Source organism: Tenrec ecaudatus, chromosome 10 (genome assembly GCF_050624435.1).
Source record: "Tenrec ecaudatus isolate mTenEca1 chromosome 10, mTenEca1.hap1, whole genome shotgun sequence".
Lineage (NCBI taxonomy): Eukaryota > Metazoa > Chordata > Mammalia > Afrosoricida > Tenrecidae > Tenrec > Tenrec ecaudatus.
Genome location: NC_134539.1, coordinates 135,017,875 through 135,039,590, shown reverse-complemented (window position 1 = coordinate 135,039,590; position 21,716 = coordinate 135,017,875). Strand labels below are relative to the sequence as shown.

Below are 21,716 nucleotides of genomic sequence, written 5' to 3'. Positions count from 1 at the left end.
AGGAGAAGGGTCTCTGGCCGGCGGGCACCGCGTAGTGCAGTGACTGCGTGACTAACAAGAGTCACCAAGGGTGCGAGAAGAAGCCTAGATGTTACCCGGCCTTTCCTGGCACAGAACCCAGCCGACCTGGGATCACTCACAGCGCTGCGTTACACCCCTCTCGGGGTGTCACCCATTTCCATTGATGGATGAAGTTTTAAGATGATGAGACAAAAACGTAAAGGAACTCTCACAAGCTAGGTGCAGGATGGGAATATTTGTATTTTAATCTGCGGTCTTCAGTTGAATCTACTTGAATTCTTTGTTTGGGGAGGGGGATTTGAGGGCAATATTTTACTTCATCCACAAAGACCAGGGTAGTAAGAAGTGTTTGGGGGCAAGTTTAAGTGCAAAACCATAATAATGAGCTAATGAAGGGACTGGTCGTCTTAGTGGATTTTTCATCCTTAGTTGGAGGAATAAATTATATTGGTTTTGGTGTATACTTTCATAAAACTTTGAATTGCCCCAAGGTGAAAAGACTCAATAAGGTTCATAGATCATCGTTTCATTTTCAGTGCTACTGTAAAAATATCAACTGCCATTGAAATGACCAGGTTGCCATTTAGCAGTTGACAGCAATCTTGAAAGGGAAACAAATACTGATTTAAATAGATGGTACTCTTTTTTCTGTCTAGTTAGCGCTTTATTATGTTGCTATTCCCTTAAGGTAGGCAGGTGAGTAATTTTAACCCTTTGTCTCAAATTTTACATTGCTGTTTTCCTGTTTTTATAATTGGTCTACATTTTAATTTTTTAATCATTTTATTGGGGAGACTCGTACAACTCTTATCACAATCCATACATACATTCATTGTGTCAAGCACATTTGTACATTTGTTGCAATCAGCATCCTCAAAACAATCTCTCCTTGAGCTCTTGGTATCATTATTATTTTGTCATGTTTTACACTGTCTGACATCCCCTTCACCCACTTTTCTGTTGTTCATCCCTTACGAAGGGGGTTATATGTAGATCCTTGTGATCGGTTCCCCCTTTCTACCCAACCCACCCGGTATCGACCCTCTCAGCACTGGTCCTCAGCGATTCATTTGTCTTGGATTCCCTGTGTTTCCAGTTCCTATCTGTACCAGTGTACATCCTCTGGTCTAGCCAGATTTGTAAGGTTTCAGAATTAGGATCATGATAGTGGGGGTGGGGAGGAAGCATTAAAGAACTAGAGGAAAGTTGTATGTTTCGTTGCTGCATTGTACCCTGACTGGCTCGTCTCTTCCCTGAGACTCTTCAGTAAGATGTCTAGTTGCCTACAAGATGGGCTTTCAGTCCCCACGCCGCACTCCCCCTCATTCACAATCTACATTTTAATTTATAGTTTTCCTGTAGCTGTGTGATACTTTAATAAATGTAAGAAAATGTATTGCTTTGTTGACCATATAGCTATGCACCTTGATTGGTCTGTACCTGGGAACTAAAGCTTTCTAAATATGGTCTGAGAAAATGAAGAGTTAAGAGGGAAGGAGACTCCTTTTGTACTGTGCTCAAAATTAAAGTATTTATAAACTAAAAGCTACTTTTCTATTATGATATGAGGTATTCCGTGTTAGAGTAGAAACATGAAAGCCTGAACATGTTATGTGTTCATGAGTTTTATCTGAAATTTTTTGAAATCCATTATCTCTTGATTGATCTAGTATAGGGTTAGTAAAAGCAATTTGTAAATCGGCCTCTTATAAAGCAATAAGCTTATTTGTTATAAGTTGAAAATACATGGATAAAAATGAAAGTAAACTAAAACCTTTCAATACCTAAAGTTTTTGCCATTTCTTTTAGATCCCCAAACACCATCGAGTGTTTGTTAAAGGACTGATAGATAATTCATGATCATAGGCAGTTCTCTGAGAATTTTGGAGAGTATAGGATATCTGTTGCAAATAATAGCTAATTTGATATTATGGTTAGGGTAAAAAGTGAATGTTTTTTGCCACATTTTTCCGGGGTTGGGGGAATAACTGAAGTTTGTGATAGTTTTGTGGTTGATTTATTAAAATGCCTAGAATCTACATTAGCTGCAACACTCAGAAGTAGAGCAGAGAAGGACAAAGTCAAGGGAGAGTACCTGCTAACTCTCTGTGGCATCTTCCAGGGTAGCCAATGTGGGTGATTCTTGCATAAGTCTCGAAAACCGGACTAACCGACATGGAGTGGATTTAAAGTCCTAGTGACCCTGTAAGGAAAGGTCAAACTATCCCTGGGGGATTCTGAGACTAAGCCTTTAGAGCAGTGGTTCTCAACTTCCTAATGCTGCGACCCTTTCATACAGCTCCTCCTGTTGTAGTGACCCCCCCCCCAATCATAAGATTATTTTTGTTGCTACTTCATAACTGTAATTTTGCTACTGTTATGAATTGGCCGACTCTTGTGAAAGGGTCATTTGACCTGCAAAGGGGTCAAGACCCACAGGTTGAGAACCGCTGCTCTAAAGCCTTATCTTTCTCTCATGGAGGAGCTGATAGATTTGAACTGCTGACTGTGGCTCTCATAATCAACCTGGCTTCTGATCTCGGATAAAAAAAATTAAAGGAGAAATTGAAGTGTGGAGATTCTTGTTCCTTACTGAATCATGGTGGCATTGAATATATACAATAATTTTATTAATTGAGCGTAATCATTTAAATACTTTTATCTTATTAATTATAGTGAACTTTGCTTTGTGGCTTATTTTAATAATTACCTTTCAAACTTAATAATGGTCATGGAATGCTTACTATGCTCCAGACAGGGTGCTAGATATTGGACCCCTGTTACTTCTAATTCTCACAACTCTGTTTTACAGTTGAGGAAAATGGGGGCTGAGAAGACATGGTGTTCAAGTTGCACAACTAGTAAATCTAGTAAATGAGTTTCTAATTTCAAGATTCTAATCTACATTAAGAGAAAAAAAACCTCTGTCATCCTGCACTGTTAGCATAATTTAGCATAAAAGCAATGAAATGGGGATTTTTTAAATTACTTTTTTATATAATAGAACTTGTTTTGTCTTTGCTATCAAAAGAACGGGAGAAAGGGCTTTCTAGTTAGTGAAGAGCTACTACTCTAGGAAACTGGACATGGACTCAGGACAGGGAGTTTGCCTCTGGTCTTGGTATCGTACTGTAAACAACATCTTAACAGTCAGAGGCCCCAGTAAAAGATAACACTTGAATCTGAGTTTAGATCTGATTCTCTTCCCCCATGTCCACCTCCTTAAACCAGATTGGAGGCTTTGACTTACAGCTCCATTGTGCAATGTAGTACTAGGGGAGGGAACTTGTGTTACTTTCAATTTTTCTTTTAAATCTAATTTTTCTAAGTTACCTAAGTTTATTTTTAAAATCTAACTTTAAAAAGTGTTATATTGTTTACCATTAACTGACATTGTAGATACCATATTACAGTTAATCAATAACTGGAGACATTAAGACTCACAAAGTTAAGAAGAGATAAAAACCTGTTTAGGTATTTTGAATCCATGATCATGGTTTTTCAGTGTACTTAGCTGTCTGTTTTATAAGTTTATATAATATTTCAGCCTACAAGGGTATATGAAAGAGTCCTGGTGATAACAGCGATTTAAGTGCTTGGCTGGGAAGAGCCACTCCAACTGACAAAGATGTGGCTGCCAGCTTTAGTAAAGATCTGGGAATCCTGTGGGACAGTTCTGTTCCATCTTACAATGTCATTGTGAGTTGGAAGGGACTCCACAGCTGTTGTGGACTTGGTTCTTGTAAGAAATGGTTGTGTAGTATTTCTTTGTCTGTTTCTTTTTGTCAATTCAATTTAGCCAAAATAACAAAAAGCGGAAAGTAGTGGTGTATGGCATGGCAAAAGAACACAGGACATTGGAAGTTCAGGACCTGCATGTTCATCCTGATCTTCAGCTGTAACTGTCACTGTCTTCCCTTTCTCTGGCCTGATCATTCCCTCCACTGCAAAACAGGATAGTTACACTTTTGCTCCAGAATCCTATGAATGTGTTATTTTAAAATGAAAACAAGACATTTCCTTGGCAGGCTTAGTCTCACTGTTACAGCTGCAGTAATGACCTTTTTTCCCCTTTAAGGTTTTACTTCCTAACTTTCTGCTTCGTAAATAACCATATTTTCCAAACTGATACATGTGGATAATGTTACATATTTTTCCAGTAAGCGAGGGTAATTTTGATTTGTTATTTGTGCTTTGAAAAGTCTCCCAGTGAGCAAGAGTACTATTGAAACAAAGGGATTTCGGTTTTGTACTCTATGGAGATTAGTTGAAAAGCAATGACCTAACAATATGGACCAATACAGCGAATTGGTCCTTTTTTAATAGTGTAATTGATATTTCTTCAATAAGTAATTATAACTCCTTTTACATTTTGGAACATGGTACAATCTAGCATGTGCTTATATGATTATAGTTATCCCTTATATAAGAAATAACCTTCGTATTGGAGAACTACCGGTATTTCTTAACCATTGTTGCTAGTTGCTGAGGAGTTTTGGTCCTGGACTAATTAATGGTTTGAAAATCGTTGTTTCTCATTGAGTGCCATTGAAATTTTTGTTTGGCAAAAACTTCAGAAAATGTATTCTTGCTGTTTTAAGTCCTACATTCTATTTCTACACTGAAAATTTTCATTTATTAAGTCAATATTTCCTGCTAGAACTATTTATACATTTAAAATCCTGTATCCTTAGGTTTCAGGTCATTTGTCAGTTTAACTGTTAGTGAGTTTTTAAAATTTCAATAAAACATTCACCTGTGTTTATCCCAATGAGTCGCTCCTTTTCAAAGCTTGATCATATTGTTCTAACAAATTAATAAATCTTAGTACTGTTTCTCTACTGGTAACAGATTGGAAACAATTAAATTTTTCAGTAATCTAACTAGTACTGCAGTTTTGGAAGGGTATTTTTAGATTTTCAAAATAAAATATTCTGTAACACCAAGACAATCCAGGGGAGCTGAGGGAGGAAACAGAGGAATGCCTTTAAACTGACCAAATTTAGCTGTTTATGCATAGTTGTCTCTACACTGTTTTCCTACTGTCTTTATGACTGAATTCTTAGTTCAGAGCTCCACAGAAATATGACTCAGAAAACCTAAAGGTTCCAACTATAGCTTTCAAATTTGTGTCTTAATACACAATGTATGGAAGGTATCATTTGAGAAAAGATTTTCACTTATTTTAGCAATAGGTGGTTATATTCAACTATGTAATATTTTAAGGAAGCTTCAAAAAGTTCCTGAAAAATAGAATTAAAAAATAATGAAAAATTTCCAGGAACTTTTTAAAGCCCCCCCTCCCACATATTTATGCTTAATTAATCTTGCTGAATTAAATAACTTTTTTTAAGGTTCTTTAAAAAGGTAATTTGCATTAGCTTTTTGAAGATTTTGTTAAAGAATGACTTTGCTTGGTAATTATTTTCAGCAGATATCAAATACCAATTTAGCAGGTGTGTGAGTTACAGATGTGGATAGGTAACTTTATTCCCTAATCGTGTTTTCTCAAACTTGATTTTATGATATTCTGTTGGCTTTAATAAGCCTCATATCTGTCACTTGCAGTCAGGTGGAAATGGAATTAATTTAATCCATTTTAATCAGTCTTTTAAATTGAATGAAGTTAAAATCACCAATTAGATCATGATAGACAAGAATTTAATCAAATTATGAGATAAATATTGGCAATTTCTTTTGTCATTTTTGTCCTTACTCCTAGAAATTTCTAGTAAAAACTATTTTCTTTACAAAGAACTAGAACAGAGTTACATTGTGAATAGTGTGTTTATTTTCCTTGGCTTTGGCGCTAAGACTGATAACTTACAGAACAACATAGATGTGCAGTCTGGCAGTATATCAGTGCTTGCCCAAGTTTATATACTCCAGTATACCAACGATGATATGCTATTCTGATCTACTGGAGGATGCAAGTGGACATAATTTCATGATCATTTAAAACTGGGAATGTACTCTCAATTTTAATTAGAATTTATAATAAAAAGATGCCATAAAACCAAACCCACTGCCGCCCTCAAGTCGATTCTGACTTTAGCGATCTTTTAAAAAGCGTCTGGGACTGTAAATCCTTACTGCAGCAGACACTGGTCTCATCTTTCTTCTGCAGAACAGCTATTGGGTTTGATTTCCCAGACTGAGCCTAGCCCAGAGGAACACCAGAACTCCTTAAAGGACGCCATGGAGCTCCACCCAGTAGATCATAGAGTGGAGCAGCCAAAAATCACTTTTTCTTGTTCCTCTAAAAATGAGAATTTCTAGATTAAGAGATGTTTTATCTGTTTTTAGGCATATGTCATGTTTTGTCAATGATTTATACCCAAGGAAAGTCATTGCTAACCTATCACTCAATTCTGTGTCCCAACCAAGTACCAGTTTTTGTTTACCTTTTTTAGAGATGGTGAAGAGGAAAAAAAAGAGAAGGGATTTACAGTTCTCTTCAAATGAACAATGAATGTGCATCAGCTTGTTCAAGCTATATCAAAATCCAAGCAGTAGTTATATGAGGTGGTAGCCCCCCCCCAAAAAAAAAAAAACAAGCAACCGGAATGACACTGGGTGGAGTGGGACTTTTGCAGTATGCATTCTTCCCACTAGGTGAGCATGGAGCAACTCGCTCTTTGAGTTAGTGCACCAGGTGTTCCATATTCTCCTCCCCATTGATTTTAGATCTCTTATTCCCTTGTCCCTGGGTTTGTTGGCTACCTGCCTCCCTTTCCCCCACATTACTCTCCCCCCCCCCCCACATTTCTCTCTCCCCTGTTCCCACAGAACTCTCAGTCCCGTTGTTTTCCCTTGGGGATTGTTTATCTTGCCTATCTTATATCGATAGACAAGGGGGAAAAAGGCAAAAATATGGAGTGCTTCACAAATTTGCGTGTCATTCTTGCCCAGGGGCCATAATGATCTTCTCGTGTCATTCCAATTTCAGTATGTGTGCCACTGAAGCAAGCACCATAACTCATTTTGATAATATGTGAGTTGCGATTTTTGAATGTGTTAAAACATTTACTTAATGCTATAACTCTTCTAACAGTATTATGAATGAATACTTAACGAAGATTAGAAACTTCTTAAAGCTAGTCTTAATTTTGTTAAGTACAACAAAAAGCAACCTAATTGCGGTCGACATAATTCCTGAAAGAGTAATTTTATTTAGATTTTATATCTCAAAAGGTGGATTTTAGGACTTGATATAAATTCCAACTAAACCCTTCAGTCTTTGGTGCAGATAGAAATGTTTGGCATAGAAATGAGATATCAAGGGGACCCCGTCTTGGCACCCATGTAAGCTCACATTGAGCCCTGGGGAAACCACTTAACCTTTGTTTTTATAGCTCTAAAACAAGATTCCCAATATCAATTTCCCAAAGGGTTGCTATGAGTCAGAATGGACTCAGTAGCAGTGGATTTTTGTCCTCATTTTTAATCATAACACAACTTGACTAATGTGAGTTAAATTTTACTCTTAATTGTGTTCTCTGAGTTAGAGTTGTTTTAAAGGAAAAAATTGAAACTCAGCTTCTCTTTTTACAGCTGAAGCTCCTGATAGAGATTACATCATTAACCTGGGTGGCCATCAGACTCACCAGGGAAATTTTTGCATAGTATCAATTGTTTGAAAGCACTTCTTCATTGAAAGGAAGTGGATGTGGGCATGGGTGTCTACTAGAAGTTCCCTCACTGCCCTGCAGTCTGTTCTGGTTTCTGTGACCCTATAGCACAGAGTAGAACTGCTCTTGTGGATTTCCAAGGCTGTCAATCTTTATAGATAGGACCAGTAAGCCTTCTTTGTACTGAGGAGCAGCTAGTGAACTAACTGCTCAACTTATGGTTAGCAGCCCAAGACATAACCCACCACTCCACTAAGGCCCCAGGAGATTTTGAAAAGCCAGAGCCATTGCTGCAGGTTCATAGCACTCCATAGGATCGGTTCCAAGGCTGTAGCCCACAGAAGTAGACTTTGCCACGCCTTTCTCTTGGGCAACTACTGATGGGATCAAATGGACTTTTCTGTCAGCAAGCAAATGCTTAACCACTGACCCACCAGGGCTCCCTACCTAAGAGATAGTGTTGTTAGGTGTCCTCCAGTTGGTTTGGACCCTGTGCACAATAGAATGGAACACTGCCCGGTCCTGCACCACCCATAATTGTTCCTAAATTACTGAGCCCATCCATCTCCTTAAGGGCCTTCCTCTCTTTTGTTCCCACTCTGCTTTACCAAGGGAGTTAGTGCCTGGTTTCAAAATTAGCCCAAAGTCACCTTGAGGATCACACATTCACATTCTCACCGCCAAGCTGCCAAAGTGAAGTCCAAGGAAATAGGAAGAACAGTAGACCTGAGCAATGTCCTAGGTTATCCTGGAAGGCGGGCAGGAGCAGGCTAGTTGGGAGAACAAGAAATAGATCTGAAAGATAGACTAGAAGAGATAGGTAAAGAAGGAACATACACTAAGGATAAAGATAGACATAAGGAAGCTAGCCCTGGAGACCTAGATAGCAAAGATGAGAAAGCCATCATTTTTGTCCTCCCCAATTCTGGCCTTGGGGATCAACGAAAGACCCTTCTTGACTGATATCCTAAGGCATTTGACAAAGGTTTTGTAGATTTTACCATTTATATTTATTTCACCTGTTGTAAGAACCAAACCACTACCAAAATCTATATAAAAAGAAATTTTGTTTGTTGGGTTTTTTTGTCTTGTCAATGTAATTTTATTTTAATAAATCATTTTATTTGGGGATCTTACAGCTTTTATAACAGTACATACATTAATTGTATCAAACACATTTATACATATGTTGCCATCATCATTTCCAAAACATTTTCTCTGCTTCAGTCCTTGGTATCAGCTCCTCTTTTCCCTCCCTCTTTCACCCACCCTCACCCTCAGAAACCTTTGATAATTTATAAATTCTTTTTATTTTCATATTTAACAGTGTCTGCTATCTCCCTTCACCCCCGTTTCTGTTGTTTGTCCCGGGTGGGGGAGGGTTTGTTGATTGATAATTGCGATCGGTTCCCCCTTTCTACCCCTTGCCCATTTACCCTTTGCCCACTCCCACCTTCCCCTTATGCTTATGGTATCACTACTCTCATTAATGGTTCTGAGGGATTTATCTGTTCTAGAGTATGTGTGTTGAGAGCTCTTAATCTGTACCAGTGTATATACTCTGGGCTAGCCAGATTTATAAGATAGAACTGGGGTCATGATAGTGGAGGGATATGAAGAAGCATTAGAGACTTGTTTGGTTTTTCCGATTAAATCAGACATAGCCTTGATGATGTGTCCATTCCTTTCCCATCTCTCTCTTCGCTTTGATGCATGTGCCAAATAAAACTTTTCCCCTTTTATTACAATCTTGTGATGATTTTTCTCAAGACATAAGCATAATGTCACTTCTCCAGGTCTTTTCTGACAACATGCCCAAAGTAAGTGAAACAAAGTCTCACCATTAGCCTATAAGGAATACATAGTCATTGTACCAAAAAGAACTAGTTGACATTTCAACTACCATTTCAAGAGGTGCATGTGAGCAAGAACCAAAGGTGCTGGAGGAAGTCCAAGCCGCACTGGGAGCATTAGCCAAACACAAGGCTCCAGGAGCTGATGCAGTATCAACTGAAATGTTTAAATAAAATGATCAAGCACAGGGATCACTTACCCATGTCAGAAAACTTGAAAGCTCACCGTAAGAGATTCATATTTGTGCCCATTCCAAAGAAAGGTAAACCAACAGATGCCCAAACTTTAGAACAATATCATTAATAGCACATGTAAGTAAAATTTTACTGAGGGACAGGGAGCTGCCAGATGTTCAGGCAAGATTCAGAAGAGGAGTGGGTCCAACAGGAGATAGCATTGTTGATATTGCCAGAGGGATCTTGGGTCAAAGCAGAGAATACCAGGAAGATGTTTCCTTGTGTTTCATCGACTGCCGTGGTTTGACCGTGTGGATTGAAACAGGCTATGGATAGCTTTGGGAAGAATGGGAATGCCAGAACACTTCAATTGTGTTCTTGCAGAACTTGTCTATGTTTTAAGAGGCGATTGTGAGAACCGAACAACGGACTGCCAAATGGTTTAAAATTAGCAAAGGTATGAGTCAGGATTGTATCCTCATTATATTTACTGAATGTGTATGCTGAGCAAATCCTCAAGAGAAGCTGGATTATATATACGAAGAAGATGCAGTATCTGGATTAAGGAAGGCTTACGACCAACTTGCAGTATGCAGATAACATAACCTGCAACTGAGGAGGACTTGAAGCACTTGCTAATGAAGATCAAAGACTTCAATGTGGTTTACAAGTCAATGTAAATAAGACCCAAATCTTATAAATGGGTCAGTTTGTAACGTGATAAATGGGGAGAAGATTGAAGTTATCAAGGATTGTATTATGCTTGGATGCAAAATCAAGGCTCATGGAAGCAGTAGTCAATAAATCCATAATGCATTGCATTGAGTAAATCTGCTGTACAAGAGCTCTTAAGAATATTGAAAAGCACCTGACTTAAGCCATAGTATTTACAGTCACCTCATCTACATGTGAAAATTGGACAGTGCATAAGAAAGACTAAAGAAGAATCCCTGCATTTGATTGTGGTGCTGGTGCAGAATATTAAAAATGCCACGGACCACCAAAAGGACAGACAAATCTGTCTTGGAAGAAGTATGGATAGAGTGCTCTTTAGAGACAAGGATGTGACGAGAGTTCATTTATCTCACATACTTTGAACATGTTGTCGGGAGAGACCAGTGCCCGGAGAAGGACATTTTGAGGGTCAGTGACAAAGTGGAAGACCCTCACAAAGAGTTGGGTTGACAGAGTGGTTGCCACAATAGGTTCCAAACAAAGGAATCACGAATGACAGGGGACTGGTTAGCGTTTCGTTTTGTCATGCATAGGGTTACTGTGTACGTCAGAATTCACCCCCATGGTGCCTAACAACAACAGTAACGTTGATTGTGTTAACATAAAATTACTCATCGTATGCCCTCATCGTGCTTTTTATTCCTGTAATGTCAGTAGTAATGTTCAATCTTGCACTGTTTTAGTAATTTGGTCTTCTCTTTTTTTTCTTGCTGGCAGTGGTGTTGGGAGGAGCCATGGTAGCCTAGTGGGTTACAAGTTGGGCTGCTAACCACAAGATCACCAGCCGCTCCACCAGAGAAAGATGAAGCTTTCTGCTCCCATTAAAATTTACAGTCTCCAAACCCTTAGGGGCAGTCAGTCGTACCTTCACTTTAGAGGGTCACCGTGAGTTGGGACTGGCATCACGGCAATGAGTGAGGTGCCATTGAGTCGATTCTGGTTCCTGGTGACCCTATGCAAAGTAGATCCTGTGCCGTCCTCGTAATTGTTGATTTGTTTGAACCCTTTGTTATATCCATTGTCAGTCCCTTTCCCAGAGGGTCTTCTTTCTGACCTTCTGCTTTACCAGACATACTACTCATTTCCAGGGTCTGGTCTCCGGTTAACGGGTCCAAAGGTACATGAGATGACGTCTCACCATCTTCTAAGAAGCATCTATTCTGGCTGTACTTATTGCCTTGTCAAAACTCACTGGTTAATTAGGAGTCTGTTGTTAATTTCTACATATTAGTGAATTTTCCAAATTTTTCTGTTACCATTCCCATGTTATTAAAGTACTTTGTATTCATTCTTAAAATTTATTGAGACTTGTATTATGGCCTAACATATGACCTATCTTGGAGAATGTGAACCTGTGTAGAATTTATATGAGCTAGTTTGAAATTAGGGTTGAAGAATTGAGTAGACGCTTGATTTGACTAGTTGATTTAAAGGATAGTCCAGGTCTTCTGTTTCCTTGTGTATTAGAGCTTAAATTCTAACCACCAGGTGCATAGTGTGTTTGCTGACTCCCCTGGCCAACCCAAGAACTTTCTTGGGAGTACCCTTAAAGTAAATTGGATATTAGGGTCTCACAGTTAGGAGACATACCATAACCACCTTGGGTCAGAGAGCCCTAAACCAATCTGGTAAGTGTTTGAACCTGCAGTAATGTACATATACCACTGACAGCTCCTCTCCCGCTTTTGGAGTCCCAATTGCAACTGTGGTGAATTTGATCTGCCCATTAACCATGATTTGTGACCATTTCCCCCCTCCCCTCCATATCTTATTTAGTAACCACCTGGCCATTATTAAGGCCTCATGCCAATAATCTTCATTCAGGTGATTCATTTTTGTCTTTGTCTTGTTTAGATTTAATAAAGGGGTCTCTAAAGTATATTTGGTGTTCATTTGATATTTGGGATGTTTTTCCCTTAAAACACTTGACTTTCAACTATTGTTGAATTGTTCTGTGTCTCTTTGCTGTTTCAGTTCTTTTGGGGTCCTGTTGTTAGGTGTGTATCTATGTGTATAATGGTTTTTAATGCATAGGCCCTTTTTTTTATTTATTACTCTTCTTTGTCTCACTAGGAGCCCAGATGGTGTAGTGGTTACAAGTTTGGCTGCAATCTGCAAGGTCCAGTGTTCAGAACCCCGAGCAGCTCTTCAGAAGAAAAGCAGGCTTTCTACTCCCATAAAAAGTTACAGTCTCAGAAACTCACAGGGGCACGTCTGCCCTGTCCTGTGAGTCGGTGGCAGTGAACTTGGATGTGGTTTTGGTGCTTCCTTGTCTGTCTGTAGCAGTTTTTGTCCTAGGCTCTGTTTTGTTAATAGGCACTCTAGTTCTTTTTGAGTCGCTGTTTTCATGGAATCTTTTCCATCTTTGTGTTTTCAACCTAGTCACCTTTGAGTTTAAAGTGATTCTCTTTTAGACAGAGTATAGTTGTATCCGTTTTAATGTCTAGTCAATAAGTCTCTACCTTTTAATTGGACAATTCCATCTATTTATGTAATTGCTAATAAGGAAGGTTTTTATCGTGTCATTTTGCTATTTTTTTTCTATGATGCTTTCTCAGTTTCTCCATGACTGCATCTTTTGGGGAGTAAGTAGGTAATTTTTAAGTGTCCCATTATAAGTACTTTTTTCTTTATTTTTACACTATGCACCGTACATTTGAAGTATTTTCTTAGCGATTGTCCTGGCAATTTCCATTAACATTATAATTAATAATAATGTGGTTTGGATTAAAGAAACCCTGATGGTGTAGTGGATTATTTGTTGGGCTTCTAACCCCAAAGCCAGTAGTTGGAATAGATGGGGCTTTCTACTCCTGTAAGAGATTTATAGCTTTGGAAACCCACAGGAGCAATTACACTTTGTCTTCTAGATACCAGTGTCATAATTGCCTCAGTGGCAGTGAATTTGGTGTTTTGTGTGGCCTGGATTAAGGAGACATGGTGGTGCAGTATGTTGAACATCGGGCTGCTAATCAAAAGATCAGTGATCCCAACTTACAGAAAGAAAAAAAAAACCTGCCTGGTCCTTTATCCTCCCATTGTTGCAGCCACGGTGTCAGTCCATCTCCTTGAGGATTGACCTCCTTTTTCTGACCCTCTGCTTTACCAAGCACGACACCCTTCTCCAGGGACTGGTCCCACTGACAATTTGTCTAGAGTCTGTGAGATGAATGAAGTCTTGCCACTCTCACACCTAAGTTGCTTCTCCAGGACAGATGGGTTCATTTGTCCGACCCTGTTCTTTAAAAGCATCTGTTCTCAGTTCTTATTTATCAAGTTTTGACATGCACATGAGGTGATTGAAAATATCAAGACTGTTTTGTGAGGTGCACCTTAATCCTCAAAGTTATACCAGTGCATTTTAGCACTGTATAGGGTCTTTTGCAATAGAATTGCCCAGCGGAATACATTCTGTGTTTCTGACAGCTGTTTTCATGAGTCTTGATTGTGGATCCACATAAAATGAGATCCTTGACAATTTCAATCTTTTCTCCATTTATCATGAGATTGTTTTGCTTATTGTTCCAGTTGTAAGAATTTTTGTTTTATGTTGAGGTATTTTTTATACTCTATATATTACAGTCTTTGATCTCATTAGTAAGTGCTTCAAGTTCTCTCTGATTTCAAGTGTTGTGTTATTGGCTTAATAGGTTGTTAATGAATCTTCCTCTAATCTTGTTGCTGTGTTCTTCAAATAGTCTAGCTTCTCAAATTTGCTTGCATACAGATTGAGCTCTTTGTTTAGGTTTTTCATGAGCACAAATTAAGTTTTCTGGAATTCCCATTCTTTGCAGTGTTACCATGACTTGTTAACCTCCAGAGCTTTGAATGCCCTTGTGTAGCCCATAAAGCAAGGAAATATGTTTCTGGTATTCTCTGCTTTTAGCTTAGCTCTACCTGACATCCACACTGATATTTTCATCCCAAGTCTTCTTTTGAATCAGCTTGAATTTCTGGCTGCTTTCTGTCAGTACATCGCTGTGACTACTTTAAAATTATCTTCAACAAAATTTTCCTTGCTTCATCTCTTTCCACAGAGTGATTCCTATGTGTTCCCATCAGGCAAAGTCCAAGTCTATGATTTGTGTTGTTAAAAAAGGTATTTCCAGTAATTAGGTCTTTCTAGTCTGTCTTAGCAAGCACCACTGAAGCATGCATATTTGAATTGTCTTTGACATAGATTCCAATACCACAGCACTGTGCAAGCCACCAAAGTACCACAAACTACTGATAGGTAAGTAGTAGTTACTGTCTAGTTCTGCATTTCGAGGGGAAAGACTCCCTCTAGTATTTCTTACATGCCAATTCTGCTTATCTGAGAATGCCTTAATTCTGCCTGAAGTATATCTGAAAGAAAATCTTAGTGGCCTCTCAAGTTTCTGTTACATTAGTTTAGTAATCAGCTAATGACTGAATAGGGATTATCTTAAACTCCTAGAGCTAAAAAATTTCCCTCGTTGCTGAGGGCCTTTTTTGGTATGTATTGGAGCAGGCCTTCAACAGTTAACTGGGCAGTGCCTCAAGGTCGTCCAGAGCTAAGAGGAAGAGCCTTCTAGGGGCACTCCTGAGCATGATTACAGCTGGGCTAGCCCACGACCTCCTAGATTCCCAGTCGTATGAAAACAGTGCTTTTCAAAGTACTAGTGTGTATAGTATTCCTGGGCCTCACCTTCCAGGCCTTTTGGTTAGTGTCGTTCTTTTAAGAACGAAGATCAAGCACAATGGTCTTTTGTGTTTGTTCCAGCTGCTACTCTGTTACTGTAAGCAGCCGTGAATAAAATCCTTATCTGTACATGTTTTTACAAATGCTCCAGATAGGAGCCTGTGCACTAGATTGGTTCTGAATCTGACAACCTTTTAAAGATGTTCTTTCCAAGGCCTACCAGATAATTCAAAACAAATATTCTCCATCTTTGTTTAGAATGAGGTCTATTCTGTTCTTCCGTTATCAGGTCCCCACACTGTTTTGTTTTGGTCTGATTCCCTGCTGATAATTTTCATTTCTACCCCCAAATATACTGAACCAAGAGTTACTGTGATTGTGTTAAAATTGGGGATTCAGAAAAAAAAGTTCTGATTCTGTATACCTGTGTTGGCAATACAGGTTCTTATCAGGCAGTTGAACCAGAATGAACTGATTTGAAACCCACCCTCCCACAAAATTATTTGTTACTATTGATGTGTAGTGGGGTTTTTTATTTTGTTTTGTTTTTTCCTTGAATAAGTGCCCCCAAAATGGTTTACAAGACTTCCATCAATTTCCAGAGTTCCCAAACACTCTGATTTTGACATTTTTGGTCAAGTGTTTCGTATTGTGTTTTTCTTGTAATTGCACTTGCGGATGGACTGAATTTTAGAGTCCCTTACCCTGACATCACCTGTCTGTGTCCCTGTTCTGAGATGTCTGAAGTGTTCAAATTCTGGATCTTGAATACTCCAATTATGCTAAAAACGTGCTTTCTCCATTTCCGAGTTTTACTCTGCAGAAGAGCGGCTACAGCCACTAGCTTGACCGTGTCATCTTGTAGTCATTCATTTTTAACTTGTCTGGTTTCTCTTTTGGAAGCCCACAGGGGCACTTCTACTCTGTCCTGTAGGGTGGGTAGGAGTTGGAATCGATTTCTCGAAGGCAGTGATTAAACTCTTGAGTCCCCGGATGATGCAAATAGTGACGCCCTCCACTGCTAATTGAAAGATTGGAGTTTTGAACCCACTCAAAGTCATCTGAAAAGACAGGTCTGGTGATCTTATTTACAGAAAGATTAAAATCTTGAGACTGTGGAGCTGTTCTGCTTAGTACACAGACACAAGACATGGGAATTGACTCCATAGCAACTAACAGCAACATAGTCTCTGATAAAGAGAGACTGATTCAGAAACTGAGAGCAGTAATTGTCTTTGTTCTATATTACAAAATAGTAACTTGAGATTTCAGCCTATTTTCCATCTTTTCATTTGAATTTCTGTGGCACATTTCTTTCCTGAGAATAAACTAAGTTATATGTTAGTTTTAGGGCTCATAGAATATATAATTTAAAAAATACCCTAGAGATTTTTTTTGGCCCCTTGAAAAAAGGGGTAATACTGACTCAATGTAGTCTAGAGGGAAGTTAACAATGAAAAGCAAAGTCTTCCTATTAGTTATAGTTGATAGGTTGCTGCTGTACCTGTAGAATGAGTACAGTCTGAAATAGATAAATCCATAAACTCTTCTTTTAAGAAAATATTTGTTCCATTAACCTTTAAATCCAATGAATATATATTTTGTGGTTTGCAATGATTAATCCATCTTCTAAATTTTTATTAGACTTATAATAGGTCAGATGTGAAGTGGTAATACAAAGCTGAACTTTATAATAGAAGTTAAGCAGAACGAAATAATACCTGGTACACTGTTGTCTTCACAGTTGTTTCTAGAACAGTCAGTTTCAACCCACAGTGACTCTAGTGAAAATCTCAAACTCTCACCAAATGACTTTTCCCTGCATGGGTGTGTTACGAAGGTGCAGTAAGACACTGATATAATTCACCTGTGAGTAATTGAGAATACGATTCCCTGAAATGCCATCCTACTGTGTGTAAAACAAACTCTTTAGGAAGCAGGAAGTGCTGGGATCTCATTATCAGCAAGACTTCAATGTTTCCTCGAGGCCCAAGATCCTTTACACAGTGAACCTCCTAGATCCAGAATGTAAGTATACTGTCGGAGGAGCGTCAGCAGAACCGGGGAGGAGTGCAGTGGAACAGTGACAGACTTCCCAGCCCATGGAACAGATAAAGCTGAGAGTGCTTTTGTGCAGGAATCTAGCTTGCAGAGTGAGGCGCCTCTGGGCTCTTAATGGGAAAATTGAACTTGCTGGCCCACAGATGTAGAGCTGAGTGCCTTTGAGCTGAAGCTTAATGGAGTTAGGGAACCTCTGGACACTTAATTCAGGGAGCTGGGTTCGCTGCCCTATGGAGGTTAAGCTGAATGCTTTCAGGTTGGGGCTTGTAGCAGAGTGGTATGTCCTTTGGGTATTTATTGGCAGAATTGACAGAACTTTGTAACTTGTCCTGGTAAACAACTCAGCATTTCTCACTGGCTTTACGTGTTTGTTTCCTTAATAAACCCCTTAATTATGAGTTTTGTCTGTGAGTCCTGTTAGTCATTGTAATTGCTATTAGAACCTATATAGGTAAAATAGAAAACACTAATTAAGACTTACAGTTTAAACTAATAGTTTAGCTTAATTATTAACGAATGTTTACTCTGAGCATTTCTTCGTTAAACAACTATTGTCTATTATTGTGTGTAATTTGTACATGAGAAAATCAAATGCTACACTTTACCTTGCTTTACCAACACCTGTTGCATTTTGTAATCTGGGATTGGGTTAAATGTTGGCACCCTCAGGGACCGTGAGTGCATGTACCCTGCTGCATATGGTCTGCAGATCACCTTCCACTCTTCTGTGGTACCGGAAACTGTGTCCGTGCCATTTGAAATACCACTAGATCACTGGACACCTCACAACAAGTTCAGGTTGAAGTTAAAAACATGACTGAATACATCAGTTTTGAGAACATCTCAAAAAAATTTGACACATGGGACACTCACAACAGAAGAAGCCACCAAGAACATTATACATGAAGAAAGTAACAGATCATTATGAAAGGCAGGAAAGTAAAAAAATGCCAACGGGGATGTTAGAAGAGACTCTGAAACTTTCTCTTGAATATAAAATAGCTAAAACAAATGGTGGAAATGACTGTGTAAATGAGCTAAACAGAAAATTGAAAGGGTGGCGCTGGAAAGAATAATAAAAAGCATAATGAAATATGTGAGGGAGAGGAAAAAGGAAAAAAAGAAATATGCAAAGACCTGGAATGAGGAAGAAGCCCAAATGGAAGAACAGCCAGCATATCGCGAGCTAAAAGAACTGAAGGACAAACTCTAGCCCTGCATTAGAATAATGAAGGATTCGCTGGGCAAATACTGACCCATTCAGGAAGCATTCAAAGACACGGAAGGAACCAGTCCCTACCAAAAGTTTGATATTTAGTCATTTCAAGAGGTAGCTTATGATCAACAACCCAGTTACAGTGAAGGAAGAAGTCCAGGATGCTTTGGAAGCATTAACTCACAACAAATGACAGAATGCCAATTGAAATGTTTCCACAAACTGTTGGCCTAAGGGATATATCATTGCTGGCTTCAGATGAATCTTGCCAGAAAGTAGCAAATACCAAAAAGATTATTTATTGACTGTGTAAAGGCATTTAATTATGTGGGTCATAACACACTATAGATAATGTTGAGAAAAATGGGAGTTACAGAACACTTCATTGTTGACAAGCAGAACTTCTGCACAGACCAAGAGGCAGTTCTAATACAGTGGTTCTCAGCCTTTCTAATGCCATGACCCTTTAATATAGCTTCTCATGTGAGGTGACCCCCCCAACCATAAAATTATTTTTGCTGCTACTTCATAACTATAATTTGGCTACTGTTGTGAATCGGGCAACCCCTGGGAAAGGGTCTTCTGACAGGTTATAGTTGAGGGAGGAAACAGGGTGGTTTATCCGTCTCCCACACACATTCAGTATGCATGCTGAGCAAATCGGAGAAGCTGGGCTCTGTGGGGAAAAGGTAGCATCAGGATTGAACATTCTGCCATATGCAAATGTTACTACTGAAAGCCAAGAGGACTTGAAGCACTTGGTGATGGATGAAAATTAAGCACTGCAGCCTTCAGTGTAGATTGCAAATCAGATGTAAAGGAAACCAAAATTCTCACAACTGGACCAACAAGGAACATGATAATGGAGATAAGACTGAAATTATGGAAGATTTCATCTTGCTTGGATCTACAATCAATGATCATGGAAGCAGTACTTAAGAAATCAAATGATGTCTTGCATAGGACAAATCTGCTGCAAAAGACATAACTTGTTGAAGAACAACGATCAGTATTAGAGGTTCAAGGTACACATGACACAAGCTTTGTGGATTGTCACAGTAGTTGCAACAAGGGACTCAAACATCACAACCATTTCTGAGGATGGCACAGGATCCATTTTGTTTTACATAGTGTCCCTGTGTCCAACAACAATAGGAGTGAATTGAGGTGACCGTCGGTGGTTATAATGCCTTAGGAAGTGTTTATGAGAGAAATGTGAAGTTATATTGCCTTAGACAATTTCATAGATAACTGCCTTCCCCCCCCCACCCCTTAATTCTGGCACATCAACCAGAAGTTATACACAAGAAAAGCAATGTCAAAAAAAAACAATGTCTCACATAGATATTTAGCTCAGAATCCAAGGGTTTTCCTGTGAATTGTTGATTTTGGTTAAGTAAACAGAAAAGTCAGTATAAAAAAAACTTAGAATATTAAATGAAAAGGTTGAAGGTGTCCAAAGCAGAGCATTTGGCCTATTAAATAGTATGTGTGTTTTAAACAAGCGGCCATCTAGCACAGAAGCATCCAAGCCCACATAGATGAAGCACACCAGCCTGTGTGATCACGAGGTGTTGAAGGGATCAGATAAGCATCAAGGAATAGCAATCACATCATTGTGAATGAGGAGGAGTGCAGAGTAGGGACCCAAAGGCCATTTGTGGATAACTGGACATCCCTTACAGAAGAGTTGTGGGGAGGAGACAAGCCAGTCAGGGTGCATTGTAGCAACAATGAAACATACAACTTTCCTTTAGTTCCTAAATGTTTCTTCCCCCAACTATCATGATCCCAATTCTACCTTACAAATCTGGCTAAACTGGAGGATGTACACTGGTACAGATGGAAACTGGAAACACAGGGAATCCAGGACAGATGACCCCTCAGCACCAGTGGTGAGAGTGGCGATACAGAGAGGGTTGAGGGGAAGGTAGGGTAGAAAGGGGGAACCGATTACAAGGATCTACATAGAACCTCCTCCCTGGAAGGACAACAGAAAAGTGGGTGAAGGGAGACGTCAAACTGTGGGATATGACAATAATGATGTGTGAATCAAGGGTTCATGAGGGATGGGAATGGGGAGGGAGGGGAAAAGATGAGCTGATACCAAGGGCTCAAGTAGAAAGCAAATGCTTTGAGAATAATGATGGCAACCAATGTACAAATGTGCTTGACACAATGGATGGATCTATGGATTGTGATAAGGGGACGAGCTCCCAATAAAATGATTAAAAAACAAACATCCGTTCCTTCCTTTTTGTCTAGGAATTTCTCAGGAGAAATGTAGTCATGAAGTCATAATGCACTGACAGTAGTGATTGCTTGTAAAAAGATGTTATATTTCTACTGGGATAAGCTGTTGGGTGGAGGAAGTTAAACTTTTTTTTTATGGTTTAGCCATGCAAAAATATTTTTCCTTTTCAATTCTGGCAAGAAAACAAGTCAATTGGAAAAACATCTGTTTGGTGTTGGTTGAGTTGAGGGAATGGCATAATCAGTCAAGAGGACTTAGAGGAAAAAAAGGATTATAAAATATTTCTACAACTTCCACTCTTGATTTTCGTTATGAAAATTCATTCTTAATTGAACCCTAAAATTTTCCTCTTATCAAATGATTTCATCCATGTCAAACTACCTTTGTATGTCATAAGTTTTTTTCAAATTTGTGAATTTAGTTAAGATCATGAATAATAAGCATTTTCCACTTGGGAACTGTTTTAGCAATCTTTGTTGTATAACAGTCACACTATAAGTTAGTCATTTAAAACAGCAATTTATTATTTCTCCCAATTCTGCTGATCTCTGCAAGGGTCATTCGCGTGACTGTATTGATGTAGTCACTTGACTGGGGCTGAAGCGTCTAATATGGCTGTACTCACAGGCTCTCAGCTCGTTCTTTCTTCTTCATTCAGAAGGTCAGCCTTAGCTTCTTAACAGGATAGCAGGAGTCTCAAGAGGATAAAGCTGCAGTGCCCTGATGGCATAGTGGATTATATATTAGGCTGCTAACCATGAGGTCAGCAGTTTGACTTCACCAGAGGCTCCTCAGAAGAAGGATGAAGCTCTTCTGGAAACCTCAAAGCGGCAATTCTACTCTGCCCTGTAGCATCCCTATGAGTCAGAATCAACTTGAGGGTGGTGAGCATATAATAGTCCAGCCTCTGCTTTCAGTGGTTCACATTCTGTTTCTTGTTAACTGCTATCAAGTTGGCCAGGACACTTGGCAGCCTTGTACACAATGGAACAAAAAGCTGCCTGTTTCTGCACCAGTTCCATGATTGGCTGCCGGATCACATTTTCATTGGCTGATTTTCAAAACTAGATCACAAGCCTTTCTTCCTAGTCCTTTTCAGAGTGGA

At 39.1% G+C, this 21,716-nt stretch overlaps 1 protein-coding gene and 1 non-coding gene across 3 annotated transcripts in view; one reads left to right on the top strand and one right to left on the bottom strand.

Annotated features, from left to right (window-relative positions):
• The window catches only part of FBXL20 (F-box and leucine rich repeat protein 20), an 84,632-nt gene that overhangs the window by 1,802 nt on the left and 61,114 nt on the right, over nucleotides 1-21,716 (top strand). The gene's annotated exons all lie outside the window — the stretch shown is intronic.
• On the bottom strand, nucleotides 6,889-6,994 carry LOC142460424 (U6 spliceosomal RNA). The gene has a single exon (XR_012786633.1). It is a non-coding gene; the product is annotated as a U6 spliceosomal RNA (small nuclear RNA).